Source organism: Physeter macrocephalus, chromosome 12, assembly GCF_002837175.3.
Source record: "Physeter macrocephalus isolate SW-GA chromosome 12, ASM283717v5, whole genome shotgun sequence".
NCBI lineage: Eukaryota > Metazoa > Chordata > Mammalia > Artiodactyla > Physeteridae > Physeter > Physeter macrocephalus.
The window spans coordinates 7,979,647-8,000,788 of NC_041225.1; positions in this window are offsets into that span (position 1 = coordinate 7,979,647).

The following is a 21,142-nucleotide window of genomic DNA, read 5'->3' on the forward strand; positions in this document are numbered from 1 at the left end:
GGAGCTACAGTCCCCAGGGTGGACCTTAGCCAATTACTGACTGGTACAGGAGGATGGAAACTGAGCTGTAACTTATGCTTCCAATAAGGCTGAAGCCAACTTTCCAGGGTCTCTGTCTGGATATGCACCCTTCTTAGCAGGTTTCCCTTTCCTGTCCTACTTCCTGGCTATAAGATGAACCAAGTTCTGGCATCTCTTTCTTAAGACTGACAGACTCCTACCCAAGACACTGACTGACCCATCCAGAAGCATGTGCTTTGAAGATTTAAAATATCAAAAGTAATGTGGAACAATTTACAATGAACCTTCTACATCATATTCTAATATGAGTTCCAGAGTTCTTCACGTATTCTTCCATCTGCTAGGGGTATCCTGAATTGCTCTTCCTGCTTCTCTTCTCTTAGATACATTTCAGTCCAAGTTAGGCATTATCTTCACTCCGGGAGTCTTCCCACAGCTTTCAGTATGGAATCAGTGTCTTTTTGAGACCAGAACACCCTGTTGTTTCATTTTCATAGCATTTAATATGCTTTATAGAAATTTCCTCCTTATTGCTAATCTCTCTTTGTCAACAGTGTAAGTCTAAGTGAAGAGATTTTATCTTTTATGTATCACTTTTTACTGCCTAGTACAAGTTCTAACATATAGTAGGTATACAATTAATATTTAGTGATTCAAAATAACTTAGCAATCTATATTTTAATATGGAATGCTGCTTAATAGATAAATATGCTTTCAGAAAGTTGAAAATCCTTTAAAATATCTAAATATATAAAAATTTTATATTATATAACTTTACATTAATTACACATTTATTTAAAAATAAAATGTTAGTGGTTATTACTGGGTATTGGAGAGCATTTATGATTTATAATTCACAATTTAACTTTATGTAATAATTTTTTCTCAAATTAACAGTTATTACAATGTAGGAAAAAAAGAGAAATTATTACAATGTAAGAAGAAAAACTCAGTGAGTGGGTTTAACTAAGAGCATATATTGGAGCCAGGACATGGAAGCAACCTAAGTGTCCATGGACAGATGAATGAATAAAGAAGATATGGCACATATATACAATGGAATATTACTCAACCATAAAAAGAAATGAAATTGAGTTATTTGTAGTGAGGTGGATGGACCTAGAGACTGTCATACAGAGTGAACTAACTCAGAAAGAGAAAAATAAATACAGTATGCTAACACATATATATGGAATCTAAAAAAAAAAAAAAGGTTCTGAAGAACCTAGGGACAGGACAAGAATAAAGACACAGACATAGAGAATGGACTTGATGACACAGGGACGGGGAAGGGTAAGCTGGGACAAAGTGAGAGGGTAGTATGGACATGTATACACTACCAAATGTAAAATATATAGCTAGTGGGAAGCAGACGCATAGTACAGGGATATCAGCTTGGTGTTTTGTGACCACCTAGAGGGGTGGAATAGGGAGGGTGGGTGGGAGACGCAAGAGGGAGGAGATACGGAGATATGTGTACATGTATAGCTGATTCACTTTGTTCTAAAGCAGAAACTAACACACCATTGTAAAGCAATTATACTTCAATAAAGTTAAAAAAAAAAAAAAGAAGAACATGGGCAGTACAAAGCTGAAAGAAAGACAAGTGAAAATTCCTGCAGAACAGGACCAGGGCAGAGGAGAGCTCTGGGAGCTAAGCATAGGATGCTAATACTGATGCTCAGAGGGACCAGCTACATCAGAGACAAAGCTCAGAAAATGCCTTGGGGCTAAAGGAATTGATATTGAAGGAAGCAGCAAGTATAGTAATTTACCTTCACTTATAAGTTTACATTTTATTTGATATTTTGTAATATATACATACATTTTTGCATTTGAAATGTATTATATATTTAGCTTTGTGGGTTTTTAAAATTTTATGAGTTCTGATCTCATTTTAAAATAAAACTCCTAGATTTGGAAATAGTGAACCAAAAATAAAAGAAAAAAAAAAGAGCATATATTGGGAGATTGGGCTTGACATATATACAGTACTAGGTATAAAATAGATAACTAATGAGAACCTACTGTATAGCACAGGGAACTCTATTCAGTGCTCTGTGCTGACCTAAATGGGAAGAAAATCCAAAACAGAGGGGATATATGTATACATATAGCTGATTAACTTCACTGTATGGCAGAAACTGACAGAACATTGCAAAGCAACTATACCCAATTGAAAAAAAAAAAAGAGTGTATAAGCATTACACATTGTCAGAATGTCATTGTTATTATTAGTGATTGCTGATATTATCTATTAGGGGAGAAACAAGGCTATATTCAGGATTATTTATATCCTAATATACAAGAAACTGCCTTCTCAGCTTAATCATAAGGCTGACTTTACAAGCCACATCTTTTAGTTATTATTAAAATTATAAATGAATAAAATCAGTTTTATTTTAAAAAGTTCCAGACAATTGTTGTAACTCTTTAGTGGCTAGAATCTTATCATGGCTTTAGAATATCTACGTACATTTTAATTTTCATTCTCCAGGCTTGGCAGTGGTATAGGATAGGCCATTTAGCATAAGTTGAAAGATGTGTGTGCATGTGTGTGTATGTGTCTGTGAGTGTGTTTGTGTGCTATTGCATATGTGTATGTGTGGTAACATCAATTTCTAAATATTTATAATTATTGGTAATTTGATAAGTCAAATTAGTTGCCATATGAGTAATCATTGTTTTGAATATTTCTATTATTTTTGGTAAACACAAGGCTGAAAGAAGCCAACATAAAATCACAAAATGCCATAAAGCTAAGAACTAGAACAACACGACCCCAGAGTGCTGAGAACTGACTTATGGCAAAATCTCCAGGGTTCACTTGGGCAAATTGTGCCTAAAAACCTTATTCTTGTGAAACGTTCTCCTTCAGAACATTTCAGCTGAGACATATATGTTTTCACCAGTTGAACATTTATACTTTACGATTTGGACTGTCAATTCACAAAAGTCACATTTCCAACATTACTGAACTCCCAGAAAACAATAATAATACGAAAAAGGCAGAGGGAAAGAACTTGTCATTTCTTCCCGGCATAATAACAGATATAGATCTCAGATGGTTGGGGTAGAAGATTTTCCTCTTGAGTAATAACTGAAGAATAAGAGAGTAATGAACAAATCATTGAATTGAAGTTGTAGTTTTCTTCTTTTCTTCCTTATTCTTCTGTTTTACTTTTCTCTTGTCCTTTTCTGTTTTTTCTTTTCTTTCATTTTCACTCCTCCCTCTATTTTTTCTTCATGTGGTTTCTCTTCTTCTTACTTTTTCTTTTTACTCCATCTATTTCTTCAAATCTTCTTCCCTTCTCTGTCTCCCTTCCTTCCTTCCTTCCTTCCTTTTTTTCTTTTTTCTTCCTTCCTCCTCTTTTTTCTTCTTGTCCTTCTCCACCTCCTTCCCTCTTCCTCCTCCTCCTTCTTCACTTTGTATTATTAGAAAAATTTTCCAGAATAGCATATTAATATTTTAGTAAAGATATTATTTTATAAGGCAAAACCCATTCCAATTTAGAAAATTTAAGACAGAAGAACATTCAGTTTAAGAGAAAGTGGGAGCTACAGAACATTAAACAGCAAGTTACTTATTGCTGATTTGGTAACTTTACTGGAATATCAGTGAATATAATTAATACAGCTGATTCAATAAACCATTGGTCCTCTACTCAAACCTCTTTACACTGAAAAATATATAAACTTTGGTCTTATATTAGATCTCTCAATTGAAAATACCTAAGGTTGAGTCAAGGATATGAGTATCTTTTTAAATCTCCATGGATAATGGTGTTATACAGTCCTTATTTTAGAATGATGGACTTTATACCCTCGGTCAGGTAAACCAAGTAGAAGAACATAACTTTCCCCATGTTTCATTCCAATAAGTAAGTTACCAAGGACACAATCAGTGGTCATTCTAAGACTAACTAATTAGACTGAGGGGCTTCCTGATTCTGATTCTCCTTGTCTAACTCATCTGGAGATGAACCTCATGCAGCTTAATGAAGGGAAGAACCCTTGGAACAGCTGGACTTTCTCTTTTTATTTTTCCCACAGTCACCACTCTAAGTTACTGTATTCCACCTTAACGAAATCATTACTTATCTGGAACACCTGTATAACTTGCTGGCAATGGATTAAATGAGTTCTTTCATTGTAGCATGGCTTCATAATATATTTCTCAAACTTTGATATACAAACAAATCACTTGAGGATTTTGTTAAAATGTAGATTAAGAATCAGTAAGTCTGAGGCGGTGTCTTAGATTCTGCTTTACTAATAAGCACCAATCATACCTGGATTCTGTGATTACTTCCTCCACTTACAGTGAAATCTTTGAGAGCAGAGAAAATGCCTGGGCTTTCTAGTGTACACTATTTCCTCTTTGGCATTAGCAGGGGTGAAGGCAGTGTTATGAACCAAATGGATTCAGAAAGGATAATATAGCTAGAATTATTAGTTAGATAAACAGACACACTTATATAGAGATAAGAAATGATTGAATAGGTACAGAGGTGACAAGACTAACATTTTTGAGGGCAAGACTGATTAACATCTCTATATACGTATTTTTAAGTAAGGAATAAAACAGAGTCCAGAAAATTTAGTAAGACCTAAGATTTTTCAAGTGAAGGCTTTGATGCAGCATTATGTTTAAGAACATGTAGTCTACCAACATAAAATATAAATGAGAAAAATATTGCAATCTGAATATATAAATCAAAATTTTATAGACTGATTGTTTTCACACTGCAGAGTTTCTTCAAGGAGCTCACATAATTAAGATAAAAAGATATTCAAAACAAAATTAAGTTTAATTAGTTTTAATTAGAAATAAAAATGTCGATGCTGGTAATACTTTTCTGATTAAGGTATGAGTACTGGGAAAGGGGTTTCCAAACTTTAGTAAAACCCCTCCCCACCCATACCCACACACACTATATCTCTCAGTTTAGAAGAATTCGCCTGTATTATAGTATTCATTAAAAATAATTATCTGAGATATTTAATAATGGATTTCTAGACAATTTGGAAGTGACTGTTGACCTCTTAAAGACTAGGAAATTCACTTCAAATGGTTAAATTGATTTTCTTATTCAGGGGAAGCTGACTCATTTCATATAACATGGACACATATAACATAAGGTTGGTATTCTGTATACTCTTACCTTTCAGTAAGTGGCATGTGCCACTGATAAATTGATTCAGCTTTCTCTTATAATAAGGTGAGCCATATTTAGCATCTTGTCACATGTTTTGAGTGCTGATGACTCATTCTGCCCAATATCCAGGAAAATCTCCCATTATATGATGGCAGTGAAATTCGGGAGAACATGCAACTCCAATCATGCTGGCTGTTATTTTAAAACATACAGATGATCACATACAAAAAGTCACAGAAATGCATGGTAAAATGATACAAATGAATTATTTCAGATATATGACAGAGAGATATTTTACAGAATGATAATATATCACTTTTTCCATATCGCAGTTCTGGGGTGGAAATCAAAAGGTAAGTGTTAGCAATAACCTTTTATAATAAGCTCTGATTATTTGTTAGGAGTTCCATACTATCTTTAATATTTGATTTTAAGATCCACCCCAGACACTTCAGCCACCTCATTTTGAAAATCCAATTCTACATTTTTCATCTAATTTTTAAATTTTCTCTAGCTGCTTTTTAGTTACACAAACTCAATTAGCAAAATAAAACCACTTTTGAAATAAAATCTAAAGAGTCTTTCATGACTGTGCACAAATTTCTGGTCTGTAAGCTGGTCCATGATTTTCTTTTTTACACAAAACTAACTAGTGTGGTTTGGCTGGTTTAATTTTTGGTGAACTTGGAACACAGATCTCCCAAATAAGTCAAGACGAATGGTTTGTCAAGTTGATGATTTGGCCTAGGTTTACAAGTTCCATTAGTGTCAATAAACAAGACCATAATACACTGGTTACTAGTATTTACATGTACTTTTAGGAATTTTGCACAAACACTGCCAGAGTGTTCTTCTTTCCATCTAACAGAACACAATTCAACCAAGTTCTCTGCCACTTTATGATGATTCCTCCAGTTTCCAATAGCATGCTCCTAATTACCATCACACCTCTCATTAATACCACATTTAATGTCCTTATTCCTACCAACAGTATCTTCAGTTTAATCTAGGCTTTTTCTATCACGCACTTCAAAATTCTTCTAGCCTCTTTCAATTACCCAATTTTAAATCATTTACACATATTGATGTATTTGTTAAAACAACACCATACTTCCTGGTACCAAAATCTGTATTAGTTTCTGCTGCTGTAACAAAGTAACACTGTCTGGTGATGTAATAAAAATTGATTCTCTCACTTTATATATTCTCTCTTTATAGGTCTGGATGCTATAAATCTAAAGTTAAAGTGTCTATAGGGCCATGCTCTCACAAAGGCTGTAGGGAAGAATCTTGTCCATGTCTTTCTTTTTACTTCTGGTGTAACTGGCAATCTTGGTGTTCCTTGGCTTATAGCTTCCTAACTCTAAACTCCACCTCCATGGTCACCTGGTATTCTCCCTTGGCTCAATGTTTTCACATGGCCATCTTTTTATAAGGATGCCAGCTGTATTGGATTAGGGGTCATTCTATTTTAGTATGACCTCATCTTAATTTAAATAATTTCATCTGCAATTATCCTATTTCCAAATAAGATCACAATCTGAGGTACTGATGTTAGTACTTGGACATATCTTTCTGGAAGGACACAATTCAATCCATAATACAGCATTTGGCCAAAAATATCATTCAGCCTTAATTTGTAACCACTGTCCCTGAGTAATATTCTTTACTGTTGAACTATATTTCTTCCTTAATTTCTTGTTTTTCTTTTTGTGTGGGGGGGATGATAGAAAACTCTATTCAGCCTGTTGATGATGTCACCAAAACTAGCATATTTTAAATTTCTTTTGTAGGTAAGGATTTTTAATCTTGCTTGAAATCTTAACAGATTTTCTTCTTTATTCACAGTTTAAAAAATGGTAAGGTTTAGGTTTTTACTCATTTATTTTAAAGTTAGATATGAAAGATAAAAGGGTATTAAAAAAGAAAGATTACAAATAAACTAAAAATAGTCTAGACAAATGAATTGATACTGAAGGTGGTGATTTTAAACATTTTTAACTGTTCTATAAGATCTCATAGGGAGAAAAAAAAAGGAAACTATAACTGATAAGAAGTGGAAAAATAGAGACTTTAAAGTCGGTCGTTTCTCATTTATCCTTTTCCTGGATCCATGAGACTCCTTTTTCTGAGTTTAGGAAAGTTTTCTTTAAGTATATTTTTGATTATTGTTTCTGTTCCATTTCTATGGGCTCTCCTCCAGAAACACTGATTAACTGTATGTTAATGCTACTTTTTATTTTTTTACTCCTTCTCTATCATATTTTCCTTTTTCTTTCTTTTTTTTTGAATTTTCTTTTATTTATTTTTTTTACAGCAGTTTCTTATTAGTTATCCTTAATTACTTAATTACATAAAAGCTGAATAATGTCAACACTTTTACACATACACCAGATCACAAATTAAAAACTGAAGCAAATATTGTACATAAGATAAAATATATTAAACAAAAGAATATTACCTTAACTCAAAAACATCAAGGGGCTATTAATACTGGATTATTTGTTATAAAGATGTTTAATCTTAAACTACACTTTTACACACTATATGATGCAACAAAGAAAACAAACCCCATAGATTCTTCTTTTTTAAGAAAGTGAAGTAAACATTTTTAAAAAGCAGGCTTATTTTAAAAATGAAATAAAAGGAAAATCATTAATAAAATCCTAATTTTATTAAATAAGTTACTATTCACTATTTAAAAATGAGGATTCATTATGGTGAAAAGACATATGTTAAACTATATTATATACCTTATAATTTATAATATAAATTTAAAATAAGGAAATTATAATAAGAAAATTTATAGACATTTATAATAAGAATATATGAAACTATTCCAGTGGTTGCCAATGGGGATGGTAAAAGAGAACTAGGTCTGGAGGTATGTTTGTTTTATACATTTTAACATATTATGATTTTTGCCTATACGTGCATGAATTACTACTTCATTGTGTAAATCAAAAACAAAATATTGGAAAATGACATGAATTCAGTGACAGTCAAAAACAATCCCAAATGTACAGAAAATAAACTAGTAACTTTTATTTAGTTGTGCATACTATTTAATGAGTTGAGTTATATTAAGATGATGAGAGAGTAAGAGAATAAGAATCAGGTTTTGAAAAAAGAAGAATGATAAGACAGGAGGGAAAACACTTTTAGACATGTATAATTGCCTTGGTACCCATTTCAGGGGAGCTCTCCAAATACCCTCTGATACATATGATTGCACAAAAAGAAGACATTATGTTTGTACATAAATTTATGTATCAATTGAAAAGAATGTATTCAGAATATAACTGAGCCAACCACCTCTGGTATTCCTCCTTGAGATTCCATGGATTGAGTTGGAAAAGCAGTGATATTTATGGCATGGTTTTTTAGATTTAAGCTGTTTTTTCTCCTTGTGTTACTATTGTGTTATATGTGTTATACTGTGTTATGATAAAATGGTCTGCTGTATATGGAAATGTAGATGAAATTTTCTAAAGTACATTTAAATAATAATATGGGGTTGACCATCCATTAATTTGTACATTTATTTATTCAACAAATATTTATTCATCACTTTAACAGATAACTTTTAAAGCTTATGGAGTGGATGGCAGTCACTGTGTTAGGGGTGGGAGTCCAAAGGTAAAATATGGCCTCCTTTCACTTAAAAAAATATCGATGTCAGAGTAGACACAAGGCAATATGATAAAAGTGATACATGATCAGGAAGACCCTTGGTCTTCACTGGCCTTTAATCACAAATGCAAAGAAAGTATATATAAAGTTACTGATATTACTCAGTATTTGGGAGAGATAAGCCTAAAGAGTTTGAAGTATTTCTGCCCTCATATGAGGTAGAAATAGTCATTCCTTTTTAATATTCCATAGTAATTTTTGTAAAGATCTTATATAACCATCATATTGGGTTTAACTTATTTTTTAATATCCCTGTCAAGTTGTTTGTAACACATAGAGGAAATGGAAGCTTTATAGTATACAATAGTTTATATCTCACTCTACAGCAATGTTGATCAATGATCAGTTTGGTATTTTTCTTTCCTGTTAAGATTTTTTTTTTTTAACTTAGAAGTTTACAAGTAGATAACACATATATTTTAGGTAGCAATTCAACGAAGCCCATGATTGTAGTATTCATTGTTTTGAAAAAAATCGGTTAATGCCTATGGATCAATAAGTTTCCAATACCAATAATGGTAATAGAAGATATAATTTCAACTCTGTTATACAAGCTATTGCTTAAGTGGGACATAAATCTCACAGAATTTAGGCTTCAGAAACACTTTATACCTCATTGTGATGTAAGGCCTAAAATTAAAGCTCAATATTATGTGCTGCCTTGAAACCTGGTAAAATCAAGAGGACTTCAAATGTCCTAGCCAAAAGTTCCCTTCTCCAGTCTGCTATCATGGATAAGGGTCTCCATCCAAACAACTTCTTTATCAAAGGGACTAGGCATAGTCCCTGATTATTCTTAAGTAGCAGTTCTCAGTTCCCTGATAGCCTATGGAATTGCTCAAACCAGCCAATTACACCCTCCCATAGGAACAAGGAGGCACCTTCCAAAGCTTGTTCACTCTGTTCCAAAGTGCAGCCCTGATGTGGACCTGTGTGGCATGCAGTGTTCTCCTCCCCCAGGCTGTGAGTGTGACAAATAAACTACTCTCAATTTCATTTGTCCAGTGTCAGGTGTCATGTGTTGGGCTGTCCTTCCCTTACTTCCAGGATAAAACAAAAGAGATAAAAATATTCATAACAAAGTCAAATATTATTGTCAATCTGTGACTTACTGAAGAATAGTGTAGGTGAGGTCCATCTTGGGTATAGACAAGAAGGGGTACAGTGTAAAGAATTTTTTAAAAATAATACAACTAACTAAAAGCTGACTTTTTATTATCATCATGCACTGGTAGTGTTAGTGATAAAATTCTCTCTGATGAGATGGACCATCCTCTTCCCCACCCCCACCCACCACTGTACATAGAAACGGCTAATGCATTACATGCTTATCATTTAATCACAATAGATTTATGGTAAAGGAAAAGTGACCATGGCATTTGTGACAATGTTGGAAAATTTGTTTCTAGCCAAAAATTTTGAAAATCTTCAGGGGTATATACATCATAATGGTGTTCACAGAAATGCCAGGTATTATGTTAAGAATTAAAGTTGCTTAAGTGGCAATTATGCTCTAGGTGAAACAGGGTTACTAAAAGCACACTGAAAGCTCTGTGGCAAACACTGTCAATACAATCCTCAAAACATTTGAAAAGAAGAGTGTGTATACAAGGACGATACAACCATCATCCAAAAACTAACAGATAAGCCACTCAACAAGTTTGAAAGTAAATATACCTGGAATGAAAGTTACTCAAAAGTATTAAAAAATAGAAAGACAAATAATTTTTCTGACATTCAAATACAAGTATTGACTTTAAAGGCCTAGATTTTAGAATCCCAAATATGGATCCAACTCCCATCTTCATGACATATCAGTTGATCATTAAGAAAATGAGAAAACTAACACTGAGCAGAATTACTTCAAAAAAGAGAGATGATTGATATAATGAAATCTGATACAGTGTCTGGTGCTTGGTTGGGCCTTAGTAAAAGTTAGGTGTTATTAGTACATTGTGTAAAGGTCAGGTATATATATATATATATATACACATGCTGGAAAACATTCACTGTCAAACAATCAAGACTGCTAAGACATGAAAAAGGCAAAAATTATCCTACAAAATACTGTGGGGGATGGGGTAAAGGGGAAAATGAATTATTTGTGCAAACACAGTGGATACTCTGAAAAGCAGTAGTAAGATAGTAGTCTTTAGACTTCTCAAGGACAGTGATATATAAGAGGGACTTGACTACCCTGCCCTGAATTACTATGTTATATAAAATGTAAAGGGCAAAGTCAAACATAGGTTAGACGTCTATGCCAGTATTCTAACTGATAGATAAAGAGGGCCTGACCTACTCTAAGTGCAGTAGAAATACAATGAAGGGGCAAATAGAACAAGATAGAAAGCCCAGAAATAAACTCATGCACCTATGGTCAATTAATCTATGACAAAGGAGGCAAGACTATAAAATTGATAAAAGACAGTCTCTTTGATAAATGGTGCTAGGAAAACTGGACAGCTACATGTAAAAAAAAATGAAATTAGAACATTCTTTAACACCATACACAAAAAGAAACTCAAAATGGATTAAAAACCTAAATGTAAGACTATAAAACTCTTAGAGGAAAACATAGGCAGGACACTCTTTGACATAAATCACAGCACTATTTTTTTTCAATCTGTCTTCTAGAGTAATGGAAATAAAAACTAAAATAAACAAATGGGGCCCAATAAACTCAAAAGCTTTTGCACAGCAAAGGAAACCATAAACAAAATAAAAAGACAACCCACAGAATGGGAGAAAATATTTGCAAATAATGTGACTGACAAGGGATTAATCTCCAACATTTATGAACAGCTCATGCAGCTCAATATTTTGATAAATGGTGCTAGGAAAACTGGACAGCTACATGTAAAAAAAAATGAAATTAGAACATTCTTTAACACCATACACAAAAAGAAACTCAAAATGGATTAAAAACCTAAATGTAAGACTATAAAACTCTTAGAGGAAAACATAGGCAGGACACTCTTTGACATAAATCACAGCACTATTTTTTTTCAATCTGTCTTCTAGAGTAATGGAAATAAAAACTAAAATAAACAAATGGGGCCCAATAAACTCAAAAGCTTTTGCACAGCAAAGGAAACCATAAACAAAATAAAAAGACAACCCACAGAATGGGAGAAAATATTTGCAAATAATGTGACTGACAAGGGATTAATCTCCAACATTTATGAACAGCTCATGCAGCTCAATATCTAAAAAAACAAACAACCCAATCAAAAAATGGGCAGAAGACCTAAATAGACATTTCTCCAAAGAAGACATACAGATGGCCAGGAGACACATGAAAAGATGCTCAAAATTGCTAATTATTAGAGAAATGCAAATCAAAAGTACAATGAGGTATCACCTCACACTGGTCAGAATGGTCATCATCAAAAAAATCTATAGGTGTTCCCTGGTGGCACAGTGGTTGAGAGTCTGCCTGCCAATTCAGGGAACACGGGTTCGATCCCTGGTGTGGGAAGATCCCACATGGTGCAGAGCAACTAAGCCTGTGCACCACAACTACTGAGCTTGTGCTCTAGAGCCCATGAGCCACAACTACTGAGCCCACATGCTGCAACTACTGAAGCCCGTGCACCTAGAGACCATGCTTCACAACAAGAGAAGCCACCACAATGAGAAGCCCATGCACCACAACAAAGAGTAGCCACAACTCACCACAACTAGAGAAAACCTGTGTGCAGCAACGAAGACCCCATGCAGCCAAAAATAAATAAAATAAATTAATTTTAAAAATCTATAAACAATAAATGCTGTAGAGGGTGTGGAGAAAAGGGAACTCTCCTACACTACTGGTGGGAATGTACATTGGTAGCGCCACTGTAGAGAACAATATGGAAATTCCTTAAAAAACTAACAATAGAGCTACCATAGGATCCAGCAATCCCACTCCTAGGCATATATCTGGAGAAAACCATGATTCTAAAGGATACATTCACGCCAATGTTCATTGCAGCACTGTTTACAATAGCCAAGACGTGGAAGCAACCTAAATGTCCATTGACAGATGAATAGATAAAGAAGATGTGGTGCAAATACATAATGGAATATTACTCAGCCAGTAAAAAGAATGAAATAATGCCATTTGCAGCAACATGATGGACCTGGAGGTTATCATACTAAGTAAAGTAAGTCAGACAAAGACAAATATCAAATGATATTGTTTTTACTTGGAATCTCAAAAAAAATGATACAAATAAACTTATTTACAAAATGGAAACAGACTCACAGACTTAGAGAACAAACTTATGGTTACCGAGGTGGGGAAATGGTAGCAGGAAGGGATAGATTGGGAGTTTGAGATTGAAGTGTGCACACTGCTATATTTAAAATAGATAACCAACAAGGACCTACTGTATAGCACAGGGAACTTTGTTCAATACTCTGTAATAAACTAAATGGGAAAGGATTTGAAAAAGAATAGATACATGTATCTGTGTAACTGAATCAGTTTGTTGTACACCTGAAACTAACACAACATTGGTAATCAACTATACTCCAGTATAAAATAAAAATTTAAAAAAGAGACCCTAACCTACTCTAAGTACAGTAGAAATACAATGAAGGGGCAAATATGAAATTCATCTTGTTTATAATTTTGACTGGACCTGGTCACAGTTCAGAATAAGATTTGAGGAGTATGGTAAGTTGTCCTATTACAAGTAACATATCAAGAGTATCAGATGTTTTAAAACTTACTGTTAGGGAATTGAAATTAACATGGGATAATGGCAGGGGAGAGAAATTACTGGTATGACAAGAGAGATCTTATATATTTGGCTTAGATAGTTAAGGAATTTTACAAGCAGAAAGCTAAAACACTTAAAATAAGAAGTTGTGATTAAGTTCAAATTCTAACAAAAAATAAATCTAAAGTGTGATAGCCTATGCCAATTAAGAGTGACTGTATATAATCAATTTCTACAAGACTTAAACTGCCAGGTTGAACATTTAAATGTTATTACCATTTTTCACATGGGTCAAATTAACTTAAATTAGTTAGCAATTACTGTAATAAGAATGACTTTTTCAATTACTTTTCCATATTTAAAATAAACAGTAATAGGAAGCTGAACATTTATATCTGGCAGATTTTGTGACAAGGAATGAGCTTTCTGGGAGAAGATAAGGGAATCAAGGCAGGGATGGAAGAGGCATTTTCCCTAAGAGAAGTTATGGAGCAGATGTCTCTGTCTCTCTTTGAAATGGGAGAAGAATAAAGTAATATGAGAAAAAGTATGTATTTCCATGAGATATTCTAGTGATATATGGCAGAAATAGAGAATAAAATACTAAATGGATAAATCAATTAACAAATGACTGTCCCTTATGAATTGATTGACTAATATAAGTATCTCATAAGAATCACTAGATCAATAGATTTTATAGCTCTTTAATGAACTAACCCTAAGTTATGAAAAGAAAAAGAGAGAAATAGAATGTCTGGTTAAGCACAGTGAATGTTGAATAATGAAGTGAATATTGAAATGATTTATTCACTTTTACAAGTTTTTTTGAGCTCCACCTCAGTGCTAGGGCTCTTTTATTATTGTTTGGATATGGAGGGAAATTATATTCCATTGTCTCTAAAACCACTCAGAGTGTACAGGAAAACTTCAATTACTTCTGATTCACTCAGCATCATTTTGGGGGAAAAGCATGTAATGCAAGGGAATGTCTTTTCTTTTAATTTAATATTTATTTATTTATTTGGTTTTGCTGGGTCTTAGTTGCAGCAGGTGAACTCCTTAGTTGTGGTTCTCTGGTTCCTTAGTTGTGTCATGCATGTGGGATCTAGTTCCCTGACCAGGGATTGAACCCGGCCCCCCTGCATTGGAAATGTGGAGTCTTATCCACTGCACCACCAGGGAAATTCCAGGAATATCTTAATTTCGCCATAAACTAGGAAGTGGGCAGGCATAATTGAGACTGGCGGGGAGGCCTGGCATTTAAGGAAAATAGTTAGGAAAGCAACAGGAGAAAGGTGGTCGATTTATACAGGAAAGCTTTCCAGGCAGCATTTTCACAGCAAAACATTATTTTTCTTAAAGATGACATATAGAGGTATAACATTTTAGAATATGACAGATCATTTGAAGGGAGTATTATAGTAGAAATAAAGTCTGCACAATTTCTAATTTACTGAGGTTCATTCCATAATTACTAACAGTTATAACAAAAATGATAAAATTGCATATCATGTGGATCTCTGTGTGTGGTCATATATACATATAAGATACATCTGTGTGTGTTATATATATGGGTATAGACATAGATATGTATATATCTCAAAAGACTATATGCTATTGATATAAATAGACACATATATAACATATATAACAAAGGTATATTCATACATATATTTGTATAGAATATTTAAAGTGTTATACATATATACTATACCTAAAGAGATGATCAACTATAAAGACTGTAAGTAAATTATTTTCAGGCAGAAAATGATTGTGACATATTAACTGTAGGATAGGCCATGCTAAAATATGGATAAATTGGCCATATTATGAGAATAAGATATCAAACAAGTATAAATTACAATTAATCAGCAATTTCAGTTATCCTAGTAGGAAATGTATACAGTTTGCAATTACACCTTTACTAATAAATGTTACAAGCAGACTGGCTTCATGAAATGAGACCAGTGTCACAGAGGAAAGGCCCTTACTTGAGGTCTGATGCTCTGTGGCTGCCAGTTTGAAATTCTTAATAATTTTATCCTTTAAGATAAGTCCTATGGGAAAATATATTCTTGGTTGTCTATACCCTGGCTCTGCCCAGTGCTGGAGGCATAACCCACCTGGGGCTTGGGCTCAGTGCAGGAAGATTCAGGTGCAGGCCCTGAGCACCCACCGAACCACAGAGTAGAACTCAGGGTACCTATGAGGACCTGCACTTGGCCCATGATTATCCCCATGCCCAAGGGAGTGCAAGATTGAATAGCAAATATAAAACATCAGGAGAAAGGAAAGGTCAAGAAAGAAAACATTTTCTTTCCATTTAAAAAAAGGGTCCTTTCTTTATAACTCTTTAAATTTTTTTTTTATTGAAGTATAGTTGACTTACAATGTTGTGTTAGTTTCAGGTGTACAGCAAAGTGATTCAGCATTTTATATATATATATATATATATATATATATATATAATTTTTCAGATTCTTTTCCCATATAGGTTATTACAAAATACTGAGCATAGTTCACTGTGCTATACAGTAGGTCCTTGTTTATCTAAAAAAAATTTATTAAAAAATAGAAAAAAGGAGAAAGTTCATCTCCTTCAAAAAAATTAATTCTGTGCACTATACATTAATAGACAGTTTAAAAATGTGTGAGTAGGAAAATAGTTATATTTCTTAAGAAAAAATAAATAAAAATATAAACAAAAAACAAAGGGTCCTGGCATTTTTATTCTGTACTTAATCCCACAAAATCGGTTCTTAGCTCTGACTACTAGTGTTTATCAACCTTTCAGAATGCCCCCTTCTTTTGATAATAAAAAGTAGTTTTATTTTTTTCTCCTCCAATGCCAACCTCCTGTGAGCTGCTCATCCATGCAAGATGCGGGGCATCCAGATATCAGCCACACTTTCAGTGTCTGAAACAGCTTTCTCATACTGCTCAATTTTTTTCAGGTATTTACTTTGTTGTTTTAGGTTTTAGTTTTGTTTTCAATGGAAATTGGGGAACTACTAGCAGAGGTGAAAATGGAATCAATCTCACCACTTTGTGGAAAAGATAGACCAAGACTGACACACCATTCAAAAATTCCGATTTTCAGAGCTAGGGAGAAATTCTTTGTTAAAAACCATGGAGAATCTGAGAAATGGGCAAAAACAAATGTGAAGAAATTGAGATAATAGTGTGTTGTTTAATATCTGGACTGAGTGGTTTAAATCTAACCTACGTGAAATCATTAGAAGAGATGAGTAAACCTGGGTAAGAAATAAACAATATTCTTAGATCCTTTTCACTTATGCATATTGGGTACAGGTTAATATATTTTCAAAATCCTCACTGTGTTCCTCTATTATTTTCCTGAGTTTAGTGAGCATTTTTATTACAATTGCTTTTAACTCTTTAACAGGCAAATTATTTAATTCCATTGCCTTAGGGGTTTTTATTTCCTGTGGTTTTACCTTTTTCTTTCTTTTGAAACATATTCCTCTGTCATCTCATTTTGTTTTTCTTTTTCTGCTTGTCTCTATGAAATTAGGTGAAACAGTTTTCTATCCTAGTCTTGAAGGCATGTTCTTGTGTGGGAGCTTCCCAGCGTAGTCTGTGTGTGCCTATTGGCTTTGGTGGGATTGCTGGATCTGAAGTAAGCACAGGCTATGTCTTCCCCTTGGGTTAACTAGTGGCCACTGCACTGGTGGAAGCTAGGGCTAAAGTCAGAGGGGCAAGAGAAGGAGCCAGCTGTGAACCAGGGCTTCTCTCAGTCTCAATGGCAGTCACCTTATCAGGGGCATAGGACCAAGGCTAGAGAGGCTGGGGCAAGACCCCTGAGGTATTTGGGATTTTCTCTGGTGTGATGGCAGACTCTGCCTTGTTTAGGCACATGGCTGGGGCCCAAGGCAAAGGCTTGCAGTAGTATTTTTCATCTGGATCAAGTTTCTTCCCCATGCATGAGAGTGTGATGACAGTGGTGCTCTTCACCTTGGTGAGAGGTAGGGTTGGAGCCTGAGGGGTAGGAGCTCCACTTCTGAGATTGCTCCTCTTTTTCCCTGGTGAATGCCAGGGATAGCCATGGCAATTTCTGCCATAGTGGGGAGCAATTTCAGAGCAGGAAGGGCTAGAACAGGAGTTTGGTGTGGGCAGGCAGGCATACTGTGGTTGTCCTGGCAGGCAAGCCAGAGCACCAGGAAATTTTCAATCTGCTGCCGCTGTGTTGGGACTAGAAGCAAACAAGCTCATGTGCATTCTCTTCAAGGAGTGGAGTCTCAGTTTCAGCACCCCTCCAGTAAAAGCCACATTCACTTTCAAACCAGCTAAGAGGGTTCATCTTGATGCTGGTGGGGTTTCCTAATATGGGGCTCAAACCTCTTGCTCCTTAGGGAGGATCCCCAAGCTTGTGATATGCCTCTCCTCTTCTGAATCACTTACTAGGGGTGTGGATCCTGAATACATCTCTTCTCCTTCCCTCCTATCCGACTCCATATGGTTGTTTCTTTACAGCTTTTGTCAGAAAAGTGCTGTTCTGCTAGACTTTAGGTCATTCTCAGCAAGAGTTGCTCTATATGTAGTTGTAGCTTTGATGTGTTCTTGGTGGAAGTTAGCTCAGGGTCTTCCTACTCAGCCACCTCTATCTACCCTCCTGAATTAGCTCTTTAAAAGAAAAAAAAAAGTCATGCAAGTGAAAAAATAGAAATTTGGTAGAGGAATAATGCAATATTCCAGGATTAGAGGAATATTGTACCATCATTTCCTTCTTTTGTTCATATGTTAGTTTGTGTCTTCCTTTTTTCCTTTCTTCTTTCTTTTTCTTCTTAATATCAAATTAATCTTCTAAAATGTTTTATAGATTTTGTAATCTATTTATCATTGAAAACATTTTATTTACTGATCTATAAAACTGAGATGACCACCATTCTAATATTTCTATGTTTGATCTTTTTTTAAGATGAGACTTGCCCTTTCCTGTATTCCTTAGCATAATATATCTCAAGCTTGAGTGGATGCACTGTTATTCCTTAAAACTGAAAATGGCTGTTTGACATAAATTAAAAATTTCATCAAATCTTATTTAAATACACACAAATACAAATTTAATTCATTTATTCGTGTACCTCTTATATCCATATATACCCATTTATACTATACTCAAGCCATACTATGGAACAAATAATTTCACATTACCAATATTAATTTTCTAATTTTAGTGTATTTAATGACACTTAGATTGCATTAATTTTCTTTTAAATTCTATAAGCCACAAGAATTTGTGCCATGTGATTCTCTGTTTCTTCTGTAGGCTACTGAAAAACTGCAGTTCATACTGTGTGGCAGGTTATTCTTTCATGTCAATGCATTGTTTACATGTTACTCCTGCATCTTGTTTTTTCCTGCTTACTCCCAGCATCTTGATAATGAGGCAAAAAAGGAAAAACAATAGCATCATAAATACATCTAATCAAATGACCACTCAGAAGAATATTCAGAAAATGTTAAGTTTTGTTTTTAATACTGTTACACTTTCTATTAACTAATCATTATTGTTATTGTTGTTATTGTTACTGTTATTACTAGTGGGAAAAACATGGAATTCTAACGTTAATCTGTAACTTCTCCTATGAAAAATGTCAATAAACTAAAATGGCAGAATTTTCAGGACTCAGAAAGACTGTATAAGAACCTGATTACTCCAATTTCTAGTTGAATCACTTTATTCAAATTAATTGACTTCTCTCATTCTTAATTCTGTCATAGCAAAAATTATATTGGACAAAGCTAAACGGACAATGAAGACTTTATTCAAGGCTATTGCAATGGAGGAGAGAGGAAATAATTGTGTGAAATCAACTCTGCTGAAACAAAGGTCTGGGGATAATGCTGTAGGACATTAGCAGAGAAGTTGATCAATGGGATTTGTTGTGCACATTGAGTTATTCCTGAATTTGCAAATGGTTTTCTCTTGTGATGAGACCATCTATGTTTGCTAATTAATGTCCATAGGTTCCAACTTTCCCTCAAAGACTGGGAGATAAGAGATGCTATCTTTCTTGATGGTTACATTTCAAAGGGATGGGTCCCAGGTCCTTGAAAAAGACATTCTTGGGTTTTAAAACTAGCAAGAAGATTTTTTAAAGATTTACAACTCAAAAAGGCAGAGGAAGAAAATACAATTATAACCTCTCTATAGTAAATACTCCAAGATAAGGGAGTCTGGGGCCTAACATCAGGAAGAAGTCTATCTAAACCTTAGTCAAGCTGAGGTGACTGTTAAGGCCAATAGGTCAGTACCCTATAAATGAAAGTAAGTATATGGCAGTAAGTATTTCAATGGATTTTTGAGGTAATTAAATGAAATAAAAAATTAATTTATCTTAAGGTTTAGAATTTATTAAATACCCAATGAATATTATTGTTATTATAATATTAATTAATATTTTCATTATTCTGGTACTCTCAAGGTTTCTAATGCAAATATCTGGCTTACAGACAAACTTATTTATGAGGCATACAAAGTTAATATATGAAACAGCCTTATATAAGCTACTCAATTTACCCTTCTATTTAGTAAACATAATTTGGTTGATCTTGGGCGGCCTCAGCCTGCAGCAGCTTGAAGCAGGATTTCAGTTCCTGGTCAGAGATTAAGGTCTGGTCGAGGCAGTGAGAGTGCCAAATCCTAGCCACTAGACCAGTGGTCAGTGACAAGGCCCTGGTCCCTTGGCTTGGCAGAAAAGATTTCCTACAAAGATGGAATGTAGTGAAACAAATAAAGTGTTTATTAGGAGAAAAAAAGAGTAGAGTACATGTGGATATACACATGGGGGGACTAAGAGAGAGAATTGCACCCTTGTGATAGTTTAAATCACTTATATGGGGCCTTTCTTCTGGGTTTCCTTTGGCCAATCATTTTTATTTGCCTGGTTCAGAGTCTGTATTTGGTATACTTCAGGATCCTCTAATGTGTGTGCACACAGCTCTTAGCCAAGACGGATTCCACTGAAGAGGCCTATGGGTAGTTAGCATCACTTACTATGATGTGGTGCCCTCTCCCTTTTGACCTCCAAGGAACCTTTCTGCACATGTGTAGTCAGGAAGTTCTCCTAACTTCAAGAATGAGAAATACATGGTTTTTTATCTCTTATCTGGGCAGGGCCCAGCCTCCTCTCTCAGTTGTCCTGCTATTCTCATCTTGGAATATCGGTCCACAAGGAATGAATCTCCAATTGCTTTACCCAGGGTGGGGGGGGGGGGGGCGTTGCCCATCTACCTCCTGCCTCATGGTGAGGATAAAATACATTAACCACAATAGCAACAGCAACAAGACAAAAACAAAAATCTAGATATTTATTAATTGGACAACAAATGATTTTAAATTTTAGAAGATTAACTCACATGTATTATAGACGTAAAAAGAGAATACTGATTAGGCTTAGAAAAACATGGAGAGCAGTCAATAAAGCAAAACTTAAAACAAATATTTAAATATAAAAATTAAAATGGTAGACATATAGATAAACACTGTAGACTCAAAAGATATAATGAGAGGGCAAAGAACACAAATGCTTAATA